Source organism: Anabrus simplex, chromosome 1 (genome assembly GCF_040414725.1).
Source record: "Anabrus simplex isolate iqAnaSimp1 chromosome 1, ASM4041472v1, whole genome shotgun sequence".
NCBI lineage: Eukaryota > Metazoa > Arthropoda > Insecta > Orthoptera > Tettigoniidae > Anabrus > Anabrus simplex.
In genome coordinates, this window is record NC_090265.1 from 470,864,184 (window position 1) to 470,881,328 (window position 17,145).

The 17,145-nt window shown below is 38.1% G+C and overlaps 1 protein-coding gene and 1 pseudogene across 1 annotated transcript in view; both read left to right on the top strand.

The window, feature by feature from the left end:
- Positions 1–17,145, top strand: part of LOC136856960 (DNA ligase 1) — a 434,127-nt gene that overhangs the window by 350,522 nt on the left and 66,460 nt on the right. The window lies entirely within an intron of this gene.
- LOC136859473 (5S ribosomal RNA) lies at positions 15,639–15,754 on the top strand (annotated as a pseudogene).

The following is a 17,145-nucleotide window of genomic DNA, read 5'->3' on the forward strand; positions in this document are numbered from 1 at the left end:
TGTGTATATCATTTATGACTATGGCAACAAAATTAAAAACGCAAACTGAAATATATCACAGGTGTATTCCTCCTTCACGGGACACATAGTATTGTATCAATGGTTGGTTGGTACTAAACTTATCGTTTGCGTACTGACAAGTCGCAAAACGTCAAAAACGAACATTAAATTCAGTCATACTGTTTGTGTTTGCAAACCCATCTTTGATTTGAGTATCGCACTGCAAGTCAATCAGTTCCAGCTGCGTTCTGGTCTAATAGTTTGCACATCCACTGAGAAGGGCATAGTGAACACCTGCAGATCCTTTTCTAATGCCTGAATATCATGAAACCTACTCTCAAAATCGTCATTAAAATCTCTTTATATTCTTCTAATGTTTTTAATGTGATTCAATATTTTATTATATATTAAACATTTTGCTGTGTTAATTTCTTGAACTATTAAACACTCTTCTTCCCAGGAAGGTATGGGCCTTGTTGGCTTGCGCTATGCTGAACTCTCTTCCATAGCAAATGCAACATTAATGGACTAAATCTGAACATCGTGTGGTGTGAGGATAAAGACAGAAACACATTAGTGTCACCTCACATGAGTTCATGTGTATCGTGTCACAATCTAACCTGTCCAGAAAGATGTGCTATACTTTGTGGCACTGGCCTGCAGTACGTACTACGTCATGCACTTCCCATACTTGCTCGCTAAGTTGCTCTCGTTCTTCAAGAGCAGGGAGCAAACTGGCTCCGAAGGCCTTTCACTCTCGATTGACGATGCCTGCAATAATGCATCCTGTAGCATAAGTTTCCTCATAATTACTGTCATTCGCCTTGTTTATGCCTAATATCTTGATTTGTTAATATTTAGGAATTTCATATGAGAAGTAAAATATAGCATTTAATTATGATTCCATACACACATTTTTGTCATGTTGCTGCAAACATTTCCCAGAACTGCAAGGTGCATATAAATCTAACACTACAATTCTTTACATTTTTACATTTGACTCTATTTCCTTTCCTTTTGTTTTTCCTCTTAATTTAGGCTAGTCGCTTGAGACAGTTTGAAACGAGTCATTTTTGACAAAGACCAACTCAAGGATGAAGAGAGACGGCAAAGAAGAGTAAAGGATTCTCTGGCTGTCAGAGAATGTTTCAGACAAAACTGAGAAGATACCTAGAATTATATCTCATCTCATGGGAACTCGAGACATTCGTTCTACACATGCGCAGCATAGGCATCTCGATTGCTGCAATACGTCATCAATCTAGCCATGGCCAACTCGATAGGTAGCTCCATCTAGCCGCATGAGACTTTACGTCAACATCACTGTTACACACGGCAATTCACCCTCAATTGATCACGTTACGGTCTTTTATACTGGGCTTATTGTTTATTTCTGCTGTGTATACTCGGTTTGGCACCAAGTCTTTCCACTCCATAGTGCCTCTTCCTACCCCTCACCCTACAATATCATGCATCTGTTATCAGTTTCATTCCACGTGCTCTGCTGCTACAAACTTCGACACACCGTCTAAAGCTCCGTGGGGACTGTGCATGACCAAGTGAATGTGTCCTTTTACAGTTCCATTAAGTTAAGGGTTAAAGAATAATATTTTCTACATACCTGAAGAATTAATGTTCTGGACCATTTCATCCTACAGGTGATCAATGACACCCTTTTTAGAATTATCTTTCAGCTGGTAATTATTGATATCAGAACTTGCGTGAACCAAAACAGCAAGTTTGTCTGCATCTAGTTCCATATTACTATTTTTTTTAACAATGTCACAGTATAGTGGGGCTTGTGGAAGAAAGAAGGTAGAACTGGCTGAGTCAGCAAAGAGGATACATCTAGATGTGTTAAATTAATGATATTCAGGTAAGAAGAGATAATGAGGAAGAGGTATGAGATTATAAACTGCTCTTGATGAGTGTTAAAAAAGGAAGGACAGAGTGTGTCCATCAAGAATACTATTGTACGCAACATAGTTTCTGTTAGACATGTAAATGAGTGAATGATATTGGTAGATTTAGCAGTTAGAAGAATTAGGACGATAATTGTCTCAGTCTATTCACCATGTGAGGGTGCAGATGAGGAGGAAGTTGATAAGTTTTATGAAGCACTGGGTGACATCATAGTCAGGGACAACAGTCAGGATTTCAGCATGAGAGCTGGAAATAGAATTGAAGGGTATTAAAAAAGTGATGGGTAAGTGTGGGGAAGATATGGAAGCTAGTAGAAATGGAAAGTATTTACTGGACTTCCGTGCTAGTGTGCGATTAGCAGTTATGAATACATTTTTCAAGCACAAGGCTATTCACCGCTACGCATGGAGGAGTAAGGGCATGAGATCCATAACAGACAACAGTATATCATAACAGATTTCGAATTTTCGGAATTCTGTTAGGAATGTGCGGGTATTCCAGGGATTTTTTTATGATACAGACCACTATTTGACCTGTAGTGAACTGAGTATCTTTAGATCTAGGACAGAGAAAGTGAAATTTGTCTGCAGAGGAATAAAGGTAGAAAATCTCCAAGACCGGGAAATTAGAAGTACACAGACATGATTAGTGAAAAGTTCCAAACAATGGACAGTAAGCAGGTTTAGGATAGAGAAAGAGAATGGGTGGCATACAGGGAAGCTGTAGTAGAAACAGCATGGGAATGCCTTGAAAAGACTGTGTGTAAAGATGGGAAAAAGTGAACATCTCGGTTGAATGACGAAGGGAGAGCAGCATGAACATAAAAAGAATGTGTATCAGAAATGGCTCCAAAGAAGGACTGATGCAACAGGGAATTGTATGTTGATGAAAGTAATAGAGCAAAACAAATACTGTAACTATTGAATCCACGAAGAAGTGGAAAGATTTCATAATAACTTGTAAAGGCAAGATCAAGCAACAGGGAAACCTTTCTAGTAGTGGCAGTTCATGTAGCTAATTTTTTTGCTGAATTCTATTTTCTAATGAGCTTCTTCAATCTTTCCTTATTCTCGCAACCATTCCTAACTCTATTTCTTTCTAATCTGCACTTCCCTCTCAATATCTTTATTTCCCTGTTATAATATAATGGGTCCTTACTATTCCTTACCATTTTAAAGGCACACATCTGTTTTCACACTCCTCATCTATCTATCTATCTATCTATCTATCTATCTATCTATCTATCTATCTATCTATCTATCTATCTATCTATCTGTCTATCTATCTGTCTATCAATCAATCCTGATCTGCATTTAGAGCAGTCGCCCAGGTGGCAGATTCCCTATCTGTTGTTTTCCTAGCCTTTTCTTAAATGATTGCAAAGAAATTGGAAATTTATTGAACATCTCCCTTGGTAATTTATTCCAATCCCTAACTCCCCTTCCTATAAATGAATATTTGCCCCAATCTGTCCTCTTGAATTCTAACTTTATCTTCATATTGTGATCTTTCCTACTTTTAAAGACACCATCCAAACTTATTCGTCTACTGATGTCCTCCCACGCCATCGCTCCACTGACAGCTCGGAACATACCACTTAAATTGTATATAGGATAATATTTTTTGTTTATTTCCACCTATTCAATACATTACAAGATGTTGGCATTTACTTTAAAACATTATTCAGATGAGACATGTTTCGCCTCCTACTGTGAGGCATCCTCAGTCATTATCAAAAACCTTATTATTTTACTAGGCATCTGGTTAAAGATATTCAAAAATGTGTTTGATGATTATAAGAGAGGTAAGATTTACGTTTGTTATAAACATGTTCATGAAGTAACTAAAAATCTAATATATTGATAAAAACATATGTAGTTCTTTGTTGAATAGGACTTGTTTGATTGTACTATAGTAAAAGAAGGTGGCTTGAAGCCGTAGTCATTAATAGATGTCTAATACATAGTGGAAGGCATAAAATATCAGTTCTATGAGAATATACATTACATTCAATTGATACTAAAAACTAGTGGATTCATAGGTAGTACATATAAAATGTTCAATGAAATAACTAAAGATCTAATAAAATGATAAACACATATGTAGTTCTTTGTTGATTAGGACGTTGTATGATTGTACGGCTTAAAGCCGTAGTCATTAATAGATGTCTAATAAATAGTGGAAGGCATATGAAATCAGTTCAATGAGAATATATAATACAATCAATTGATACATAAAAACTGGTAGATTCATAAGCAGTACATTTAAAAAATGAAGGTGTCATGTGACTATAAATGACAGTTGATGGCTTAAAGCCGTAGTCAAAGTTTAAAGTATAGGTCAATAACTACTAATATATGGTAAAAAGATATAAGTCAAAATATAAAGCTTAGTATAAAAAATATGAAGGAAAAACATTCCAATTGTTTGACAAAAGTTACTTGACGTTGGCATGCATTTGTCCGTGATATTTATTGGTCAACAGTTCGTAGGTTATTTTAGATTTATTCGGCAAGATTGCGTTGACAAGAAGTTCACCAGTGTTTATAGTTGGCCTAAATTGTATTAAGTCATCAAGAAAGTTGCAGAGATGATGATGGGTGGAAATTCTCAACGTTGATTTGGTTTTTTGACGTGAAGGTTGGAGAGCTGTTGTGTTCTTCTTCAATGACAATATATTTTATAGTCACATGACGCCTTCATTTTTTAAATGTACTGCTTATGAATCTACCAGTTTTTATGTATCAATTGATTGTATTATATATTCTCATTGAACTGATTTCATATGCCTTCCACTATTTATTAGACATCTATTAATGACTACGGCTTTAAGCCGTACAATCATACGACGTCCTAATCAACAAAGAACTACATATGTGTTTATCATTTTATTAGATCTTTAGTTATTTCATTGAACATTTTATATGTACTACCTATGAATCCACTAGATTTTAGTATCAATTGAATGTAATGTATATTCTCATAGAACTGATATTTTAAGCCTTCCACTATGTATTAGACATCTATTAATGACTACGGCTTCAAGCCACCTTCTTTTACTATAGTACAATCAAACAAGTCCTATTCAACAAAGAACTACATATGTTTTTATCAATATATTAGATTTTTAGTTACTTCATGAACATGTTTATAACAAACGTAAATCTTACCTCTCTTATAATCATCAAACACATTTTTGAATATCTTTAACCAGATGCCTGGTAAAATAATAAGGTTTTTGATAATGACTGAGGATGCCTCACAGTAGGAGGCGAAACATGTCTCATCTGAATAATGTTTTAAAGTAAATGCCAACATCTTGTAATGTATTGAATAGGTGGAAATAAACAAAAAATATTATCCTATATACAGTTTATGAAACTTTCAATACGGACGAAAAATGTTTTCATCACTTGCAACATACCACTTAGTCGAGCAGCTCGTCTCCTTTCTCCCAAGTCTTCCCAGCTCAAACTTTGCAACATTTTTGTAACGCTACTCTTTTGTCGGAAATCGCCCAGAACAAATCGAGCTGCTTTTCTTTGGATTTTTTCCAGTTCCTGAATCAAGTAATCCTGGTAAGGATCCCATACACTGGAACCATACTCTAGTTGGGGTCTCACCATAGACAAATATGCTCTCTCCTTTACATCCTTACTACAACCCCTAAATACTCTCATAACCATGTGCAGAGATCTGTACCCTTTATTAACAATCATATTTATGTCATTACCCCAATGAAGATCTTTCCTTATATTAATACCTAGGTATTTACAATGATCCCCAAAGGGAACTGTCACCCCATCAATGCAGTAATTAAAACTGAGAGGACTTTTCCTATTTGTGAAACTCACAACCTGACTTTTATCCCCGTTTCTCATCATACCATTGCCTACTGTCCATCTCACAACATTATCGAGGTCATTTTGCAGTTGCTCACAATCTTGTAACTTATTTATTACTCTGTACAGAATAACATCATCTGCAAAAAGCCTTATCTCTGATTCCACTTCTTTACACATATCATTGATATATATAAGAAAACATAAAGGTCCAATAATACTGCCTTGAGGAATTTTTACAGGGACAGATAAAGCTTCACCTACTCTAATTCTATGAGTTCTATTTTCTAGAAACAGAGCCACCCATTCAGTCACTCTTTTGTCAAGTCCAATTGCACTCATTTTTGCCAGTAGTCTCCCGTGATCTACCCAATCAAATGTCTTAGACAGGTCAATTGCGATACAGTCCAATTGACCTCTTGAATCCAGGATATCTGCTATATCTTGCTGGAATCCTACAAGTTGGGCTTCAGTGGAATAACCTTTCCTAAACCCAAACTGCCTTCTATCAAACCAGTTATTAATTTTGCAAACATGTCTTATATAATCAGAAAGAATGCTTTCCCAAAGCTTACATACAATGCATGTCAAACTGACTGGCCTGTAATTTTCAGCTATATGTCTATCACCCTTTCCTTTATATACAGGGGCTACTATAACAACTCTCCATTCATTTGGTAAAGTTCCTTCATGCAAACAATAATCAAACAAGAACTTCAGATATGGTACTATATCCCAACCCATTGTCTTTAAACAAATGGTGAATAAGTTATTATGGGAAGGACAGTTGAATCAGAAAGTGATGGAACCATTGCTTTAAACCCATCCACCCATCCCATAGGCTGTCTACATTTTTATTTACCATTTTCCATTGATCATTATTACTTTTCAAAAATTTCCCCATTCCTCTCTTATCAGCCATATGGTATTGTCTAACAGTCCTTCTTTTATAACATTCCTTTCTAACACATTTAACTCTGACAAAGACAGCTGCATGATCACTTATACCATCTTTCCCTATAGAGCTAATCTGGTTTTATAAGCACCATGTCTAGAATATTTTTCTCTCTAGTTGGTTCCATCACTTTCTGATTCAACTGTCCTTCCCATAATAACTTATTCACCATTTGTTGGTCATGCTTTCTGTCATTTGCATTCCCTTCCCACTTAACATTTGGCAAGTTCAGAAATTAATTGAAATGAAATGGCGTATGGCTTTTAGTGCCGGGAGTGTCCGAGGACATGTTCGGCTCGCCAGGTGCAGGTCTTTTGAGTTGACTCCCGTAGGTGACCTCCACATCATGATGAAGATGAAATGATGATGAAGACGACACATATACCCAGCCCTCGTGCCAGCGAAATTAACCAATGATGGTTAAAATTCCCGACCCTACCAGGAATCGAACCCGGGACCTCTGTGGCCAAAGGCCAGCACGCTAACCATTTAGCCATGAAGCCGGACAGAAATTAATTAATTCCATTCCTTTCTTTGTAACACTTCTACAGTTTAATGCTTACAATTTTATGTCATCCTTACTTGACTTCATGCTTCCTATACTGTCATCACTGCTCCCTGGTCTACCCCGTTTCCCTGAATGTACCTCCCTATAACTCTTCAAAACAAACTCCCTAACTTATATGTACCATTGCAGTTCAAGTGAAGGCCATCTGAGCGTAGATCCCTATCTCCTACTCACCCACAAGGATGTATAAATAATATATAATAAATCCACAGCGTGTTTTCCAGTCATTTGACCAGGTCAGGAATGGAATGAATGAAGGCCCCATCTAGCGGCGGGGATAGAAATTGCACCGGCTGCTGAAGCCTGTCGCACTCCTATAGGGCAATGATTCATGAATGACATGTGAAATGAAATGATATTGGAGAGTGTTGCTGGAAAGAAATATTACAGGGAAAACCGGAGTACCAGGAGAAAAACATGTTCTGTCTCCACTTTGTCCAACACAAATCTCACACGGAGTGACCGGGATCTGAACCACAGAACCCAGCAGTGAGAGGCCGGTGTGCTGCTGCCTGAGCCACAGAGGCTCTAGGATATATAAATTTCACTCCCAATTTCCCCACATACCCATTCTATAGTCTCATTTAAATCTCCAATCACCCTCCATTCAGTATCCCTCTTACAGAGTATCCCACTGATAACAGTCCATTCTTCCTTAAACGTCTTCCTGTTCCCTTGCTTATAGATAGGTGCAATTACTGCTTTTGTCCACTCAGAAGGTACCTTACCGGAACTAAAATTTAATGTTAATCTTATTATGGTACTCTAGGAAGCCATTTCACCATTCCAGATCTAATTTCATCTATTCTTACTGCTTTATGATGAGAAGGCTGTAAACCTTTGTTATTCATAGTTTACATGGATCATGTACTGAAAGGTATAAATTGTCTGGGAGGAATTCAATTAGGTGGAACTGTAGTAAGCAGTTTGGCCTACGCCAACTTGATCTTAGTGGCAGACTGTGCTAAAAGCCTGCAATCTCATGTATTGGAACATGAAAATGGGTGCAATGAGTATGATTCAAAAGATAGCATTTCCAATACTAAAAGAGTATCAGAAGAGAAGAAACCTAAGAGAATTAAATGTCAGGTTGGAAATACAAAACTGGAATAGGTAGATCATTTCAAGTATTAGGATGTGTATTCTCTCTGGATGTGAGTGATTTAATCAAGGTGCAGCAAAGCTAATGGACTTTTATGTCTCAAACTAAGTAGAAGATTAGAATCACAAAAGCTACTGAAATTTGTGGCATCACTGGACTGTAAATGTTTTGTCAATTGCAATATGAACTTCCCTATCAACAGATATTTTGGACTCAAAGAACCCTATAATTTGTATTTTGAATAATTAGTGGCGTTAAAGAATGAAATGAAAGTGTTATATTCCCTTGATGAATTTTCTCGCAAATCAGTGCAAACCACTGGAAAGTGCATGAAAATGAATGATCTCCATACTAAGTATACTGAAGTTTACAAGTTGGCTACATAAATTTTAACATTCTCTTCTACTACTGCAAATGTTGAAAGAAGTTTTTCAGCTCTGAAGAGGATAAAATCATACCTTTGAGCAACACAGGAACAAATTCATTTCAGCCACTTGGCTCTTTTATTGATAGAAAAGGAAATTCTCGTTTCTCTGTGGAGGCTTTATGCTCTGGTTTCCTCTCACCACATCAGTGAGGCCTCATCAGTGACAGCAGTAGTGATGGTAGTGAGGGCTGGCCTACGCACATAGCTTATCTCTGACTGGTCACAAGAGGTGGTGAGCTGGTGGGGCCTACTTGGTGACGTTACTCGCAGTTGGGAGCCAGGCTGTAATGTTCCTTCTAAGGCCACCATTAAAAATGGCATACAACATCACAATATTATACAATTATATATTGGGAAAAACCTAGCTTCCTAAATTTATAAAGAAGACCTCTGTACCAGACATGGTCAAATGATTGAGTTATACCAAGAAATGCAATAATATGTTCAGTTAATCTATGAAGCTGATGAGTTATTGAATGTTGGGCTCTGGATCCATATTGATAAGCTGAAGTAGCGTTGACATATCTCACAATCTTTTTGTGTATGACTTTCTCAAGGAGTTTACTCGGTATCGGCAGTAGGCAGCAGCTGTTGGGACTGGAAGGTGACTTACTTGGCTTTAAGACAGCATCTATTTCTGAGTGTTTCTATAAAGTTGGAAAGCCTGTACGTGACATATAGTCAAACAAAGTAACCAGACATTCTAATGATTTGCTGGTAAAATTTTCTAGTACTACATTTAGAATTCCTGTCCAGGAGCTTTCATTCGTCACATTCATTTCATGAGTCCACATAGTTCAGATGGTGAAACACAGTTTATTTGGAGGTCACTGTTGTAAATGGCAAGCTAATTGATTCCTCTATGTGAGCCATAAATTCAGGACACATCGTGGGGTTTGGTGAAAATGTTGATGCAAAATGGTCTGCTAAGGTATTTGCTTTCTTGATATTTCTTCTTTTTCTTCTGCTTTTCCCATACCTTTTGGGGTCACAAATGTGGATTTGGCCCTGTTTTACATATGGTTGCCCTTTCTGATGCCAAACCTGTGTGGAGGGATATAATCACATGTTTTTGTGATGGTTGGCAGTGTGGTGTATTGTGTGAATATGAAGAGGAGAGTGTTGGAACTCGACAAGGAAGAAACTTTCATGTGCTGATTGTTGAGGCAAAAATACTATAGCATTTCAATCATCCTGTAATTATGAGGAGAAGGGACAAGCGTGTTTAGATCTCGGGAAACTAAAAAATGTAATGTGAAAGGACTTTCAATAAGAAACACTCCCTGAACAATTAAGTAGGAATCGAGGAATGAGAAGAAAGTGAGAGTCAGTTTTCACAGAAGTGAACATTGCAATATATGAGTGGTTCAAATGTGTTCAAGCAAAGAAACTGTGAATGAGAGGGCCAATGTTACAAGAGAAAGTACAAATAAACTGAAAGTTGAGGTTAATTGAATAAAGAATATGGGTGTCACTCTGGGTCGTTATTCCCTTTTTGAGAACATTGCAGTAAAGAAATATGTGCTAAATTTATTCACCCAACTGAATTATTACTTCCTGAAGCTGTAATGAATTAAGGGGTTGTAAAATCATTTGTAATATCTCCCAGGCAGATATTTAGTTAGAGCTTATTTAGAATAATCAAAATAAATATGTATGCTTATATTTAAGGTGGATATCCTTTGCCGTTAAAATGTTTGATTAATTTTTACAACCTTGTTTTAACAGACATCTCTCATAACTGACGTTTCTCCACAGAACTGATGGTGTCCACAGAAGAGAGGTTCAACTAACTTATATTTGGACTCCTACTATACTGATATAATGGAAATGATTAGAGCTGAACTTGGTGATTCCTACAAATAGATCGCCATTGACGAGACAACCAATATCTTGGGATGTTTCATCGCATATCTCATCACAGGTAAACTAGATCCAGAGGTTTCATCTGAGCTTTATTTAATCTACTGCAAACCACAGGAACAGACAAATCATGCTCAATTCATCAACAATGGACTTCAGAAGTTAGGAATTAAATGAAGAGAAAGTGCTTGCACTCTATTAAGATGCTACAAGCTGCAGGTGCACTGCCTGTGTTTTACCCTGATATGGTCCACTTCACATGTCTGGCACATGGACTAGACTGAGTGGCTGAAAGTATCAGAGATATATTTCCTGAAGATAATGGCTTAATATCAGCAACACACAAAGTTTTCTGAAAATTCTCCCTTATCGTATGCAGTGTTACAAGAAACTGTTCCTGGACGTGCCTTTACCCCCATGGCCATTGATTACTAGAGGGGGAACATGGATGGAAGCTGTGAGCTTCTATAAGGAACATTTTGACGTAGTGAATTCAGTGTTGGAAACATTTTCTCCTAAAAGTGCAGCGTCAGTGTGCGTGCGAGTCCATGAGTGTAGTGGTGATGCTGGTGATTTTTGTTTTAAGAGGAAGTACAACTAGGCAATCATCCTCTCTGAACAACTTAGATTTAAATGGTGACAAAAATTAAAATAAAATAAAACTATTTATTTGACAGAGGAATTTGAAAGTGAATTAAAAAATAAAATAAAAATTATTTAATGAAGCCAGAAAGTCACTAACACATCAAAAGGGAATGTAAGTTCCCTAAATAACAGAACATTTAAAATTTATGCACCCTTGATTAATCCACTCTCACACATAAAGTCAATGATGAGATCAGCAGTATTCGCATCATCGGCTAGTATGATATCGGGTGTCATCTGCAGACTGAGGTTCCATCTTAAGCCAGAGATATCAGTACACTCTGTGAGGATGTGGGTCATGGAAAAGTCAGCACCACAAGAGCACACCGGGGAGGGGTCTTTCCTATTCAAGAGGTAAGAGTGCATAAATCTTCCATGACCAATCACCAGCTCACCAGCCTACACAAAATTACGGCCTCTCTCCGTGAAAGCTGGAAAGAGAACCACCACAAGGTAGTTGCCTTCTTAATTGCTCTTAGCTTGTTGATAATTCAGATAGCTAGCCACTCTGATTCCCAGGACACCAAGATGGTTCGACGTAGCTGAGAACAAATGTCCCTAGCTGGTACGTTCACAAGTCTAGATGGTAAAAGTACTGCTTCTTTTTTTGCTTCATCCTCAAGTTCATTTCCCGCAATCCTAACGTGGCTTGGGAGCCACGCAAAAGTGATTCTGTTGCCAGCATTACACAACCTGGATAGAAAGGCATGAATCTGCTGTACCAGTGAGTGTAGTAGGAACAGGTGTCAATAGACTGCAGAGAACATAACGAGTCAGTACACACAAGAAAGTGGTCTCTTTTGTCACTGAGTGCAAACTGCAAAGCTTCTAAGTTGGCACATGTGCTACACACACTAGGAAGTGAGATCTTTGGGGTAACATTATTGGAGACGAAAGAGCATCTCATATTTTCTCCAATTTTAGAACCATTCATGAAAACATGTCGTGTGGCCCAGAGGCATTCATGTTCACCTTTGATTCACAGAGTAGATCTAGCTGTATATCTGTCCAGAACTAGCCACGAAGGTACCTCGCTAGGGGTCCGTTCAAGACAACCACCAATAACCACTTTAACTCACGACACAAGCTACACAAGCTATCAGTTTGAATTCCAACTGGCCACATGGCATTTGGCCGGTTTTTGAACCTCTGGTGGTATTGGGTACTAAAGATGCATTGATAACTTGGATGTTGTGGCATTTCACTAATTTTGTCAGCGTATGTGAGAAGTACTTGCTGCCACCTTTTTGTTACAAGTGACGAAATTCATTTTTCAGGTTCTGTATTGATTATAATGATCAAAAGAAGAAGAGTCTAAGTGTCCATCTATTCAATACATATATAACAATCTCTTAAATTACTTTACATAATAATTGTGGTACATGTTTTAGCTTATTGAGCCATCATCAGCCATAAAACTTCACAATTGACTGAGGTATAAAGCAGAATGAAGAATTCTTAATCCATATATAATACAGATATTAAAATTATTTTGTCCTGTTAAAATTTAGTATCATGAACAACTAAAACACATAAATGAATGGAAACTGAACACTTAAAAGAATTTTGCACTAATTAACCTTGACAATTAATGAAAACCTAAAACCAGTTTTCCAGGCAATGACCGGGTCAGGGATGGGATGAATGAATGAAGCCCCCAACTTGCGGCGAGGATAGGAATTGTGCCAGCTGCTGAGGCCTGTCGCACCCCTCTGGGACAATGATTAATGACTGACAGATGAAATGAAATGATAGTGGAGAGTATTGCTGGAATGAAAGATGACAGGGAAAACCAGAGTATCCGGAGAAAAACCTGTCCTGCCTCTGCTTTGTCCAGCACAAATCTCACATGGAGTGACCAGGATTTGAACCACGGTATCCAGCGGTGAGAGCCTGGCGTGCTGCCATCTGAGCCACGGAGGCTTTAACTTTGACAATATTCATTTTAATTGTTCAGTCTCAATTCATTCCTGCGTTTTAATTGTCACAATACTTAATATTAAATATAACACAACATTTACAATATAGCTGGACTAAGAATTCCTTCATTCTGCTTTATGTCTTGGTCAAATGAGAGGTTTCATGGCTGATGATGGCTCAAGGAGCCAAAACATGTACCACAATAATTATGTAAAATAATCTGAGAGTTTTTTAAACTAATGATCTTTCCTGATAAATTCAGAGGAGGAGATTGTTGGAGGAGAAGTTGATGAAATACAAAATCTTTGTGATGGATCCGTATTAAAGTCTTCAATGGCTGAGCAGAGTAGACGGTTGACTGAGGCAAAGATGTTGCGGAACGTGACTGTGAAAATCAAGAAACACAAATCCCTGAACTCCTGTAAAGGAGTTTATTCCACAGGAATTTGATAAAGGCATCTGATTATATCATGATCCAAAACTTTGCACATCGGGGCGTTACCAACATGAAGAGGTTAAAGAGGCATGTTGGTGATGAGCTGCTCGATATGGGTGCTTGTATCTGGACTTTTGACACCCAGACACTGCCTGAAAGAATCAAAGTCGCTATGTACCGTCTAACTGTTAGATCTTATATTTGAGATCCAAAGAGGTGCTACAATTGCCAAAAATTTGGCCACAAGTCATTGTGTTGTCAAGGTTTGTTGACCTGTGGGCCCTCTGTGGAAAGTGTGAGCATGCTGGTGTTGACTGACACCACCATCTGTGTGCATCAACTGCCAAAGTGTTTATGCTCCTACATTTAAGGACTGTCCCATATTCAGAGAGAAGAAAAGGAACCAGGAGATCGACGTTTCAAGGCTCAAAGGTAGATTCTTCTATATTATACTGTACATCACAAGCCACTTTAGTTTGATTCCAAACAGCATACAAAGATGGAAACTTCTGGATTGGCCCTCCATGACTCTATAAGCAGAAGATGTAACCAATGTTTTCAGTATTGTTCCAGGAATAGTCGGTGAGAGTGTTTCAGAAAAATTCAATGATGTCTTGATAAAGATCCCTGGATACTCAAATTTTATCTATGTACACAAAGTACTTAATGGCAAGTGTGTACAGCTCCTTGAGAACATTGTTCCAAGTATTTACTATTTCTCATCTGAAATATGCACCAGTTACTTTGAGTGAAGTTGAAAGTTCGTTTTCAATTTATAAGAACAGAAGACAATCAATGATTCTAGAAAATCTGGAAAATAAATACTGTAACTATTAATTGTGATGGGAGTAGTCAGTGAGAGTGTTTCCAAAAAATTTGATGAAAAAGAAAAAAAAGAAAAAACGCCGCAGGTGTTCAACCCTCCTCAACATGGATTTCTTGGTGTGGGTTACTCTAGTCACGTCCTAGTTTGTGAATCATGGGTAATAGCTGAGTAGTCTAGTAAATGGTCCTGAGAGTTGAGATACCAGTTGCTATGGAACACGAGTGGGCATCTCGGACATACTCTCAGTCATGGCCTTCCTTGTGCTCAGGTGACTAGGACTATGCAATACACTGGGGTAGGATAGCATCCTGATTCAAAGAATTTACTGAGCTCAGAATATTTTAACCTCTTAACCAGGCGTGGTGACGAGTTGATTCGTCTACCAATAGTTGTTATTCAAATGGGTAATGACGAGTTAACATGTCTAGAGCCTTCGAAAATTGTTATCTGCTGGGCGGGATGTGTTATCTTGTCTCCTATTGTTGTTGAGTGTAGTTCTATGATCGCTTTACAGATGTCAGTAGGTTCCAGACTTGCTGCACCACAGTGCGTGCCAATATTTCATTTTATTTTCTTCCATACATAATGGCTAAGCATGTTCATTTGGATGATGAAACTATTCTTCATCTCATTTATTCAGATAATGAACTAGATGACAACTCTTTGGATAGCAACAATAGCACAAGTGGTGCAAGTAACAGTGAACTTGCTTCTGAAAATGAAGGAGAAGATATTAGCCTGCCTACAACAAGTGATGCAGCCACTTCACACTGGCATAGCCAAGGTAATCCTCGTGCTCTTTTTACATTTGTATCGGATGGTGAAATAAATATTGAAGCAGTTGCAAGAAGTCGTATCAAATATGAATGATGGTTTGAATTAACAAATGCAAATCAAAAGAAACCACTTCTCCCTTTGTGAAAATCATGTGATCATAAATATTTCTCTCAGTCATGGCCATCCATCAACGACTTCTAATTTCAGATGACCACCAACCATAAGACATAGACTGCACGGTTGCTAGGTAACACTGTATGACCATCGATCCATACCTCACATCACAGCCTGTAAGAGTTACACTTGTGTCACACCTTTTCTGACACTAACTTCTGTAATGCAAATTTTGAGATGACCAACAGCAACACTATGTTGAATACACCGGTTCTAGTCCGATCACTGCAGTTAAGCAACATTGGGCGTGGTCAGTACTTGGATGGGTGACCTGGGAACACCACGTGCCGTTGGCTCAATTCCCTTTTAGTGGTTAAGTGTAAAAGAGGGCCTTGAGACCTAACGTTGCCACCAATAAAGACATTATCTATCTATCTAAGACATATTTGTCAAAACAGGCAGGTTAGATAACTTGTCTTCCGCAAAGGCATGCACGCTAATGGGTGGGACATTTTCCTTCGTCGTTTGCCGAAGAACATAATGGGCTAGACGAGTTCCTTCGTCATTTGCAGAAGCACATAATGGGCGGGACGAGTTTCTTCGTCATTCGCGGAAGCATAATGGGCGTGCTGAATTAACTTGTTTTCAGTCAAAATATATTCCCCGCTACAAATTTTTGTTTCTCAGTGGAAACTCCCCGGTTAAGAGGTTAAGCAAGCCTCAGACCTATAGGAGTAACGGAGTCCCACTTTTATCTGAAAGGTGAGGGACTCCTTGGAAAGAACTTGATAAATGAAATGGAATGTAATGGGGAACTATCAATATTAATGAGCCTAGCCTTGATCGTTAAGGCACCTGTATGGTCTGACACTGTAGTTAGCTGGTTCAAATCCTGTTGGTTGAAAAAAAATTTCACAATCAGAATATGAGCCGGCATGGTAAGAGAGGTGGTGGTATACAATTTCTAATCACTAGATTGCATGCCAAAAGCCTGGAGTCAATTACAAACCTGTCCTCAATGTTCAGATGTTAAATACGGAAGGGCAGAGTGTGGGGTAGGACTGTTCATCAGGAATACTATTGCATGCAACACAGTTTCTCTTAGGCAAGTAAATGAGCAAATAATGTAGGTAGAATTAGCAGTTGGAGGAATTAGGACAAGAACTGTCTCAGTCTATTCACCATGTAAGGGTGTAGATGAGGATGAAGTTGGCAATATCTATGAAGCACTGAAGGGTCAACAGCAACAATAGTGTAGTGCTAATGGGCCATTAAATATGAGAGTCAGAAATAGAACTGAAGGATATGAGGTGATGGTAAATGTGGGGAAGAAGTTCCCAGTGAAAACCTCCAGTGCCTGGAGGCTGAAGTGACATCATTGTTCAGAGTTAGTCTCCATGTATTTCTGCTGCAAGACTTGAGATCAAGTGAAGATGCTGGAGTCTGATGATAAAGGCATTGGATCTTCTATTGTGTAAGCTGGATGATGATGATGTCAACGACAATGATGATGATGATGATGGCAGCTGAGTGAAGTTGAGATTTTCTTTCCATAAAAAGAAAAATAGTTGGTTCCAAACATTTACTTAACACCTTCTTCAAATGTTTTGGTCCCTTAGCATTTTGAAGCATGGTTTACATACAATATCCTCAATAAGGATCACCTTGCACCAAACACAACCGTCAAGCAAAGTTTGGATTCAGTTCACTACCTAGTCATTGATTGAAAAATATATGCTGGTTAGCC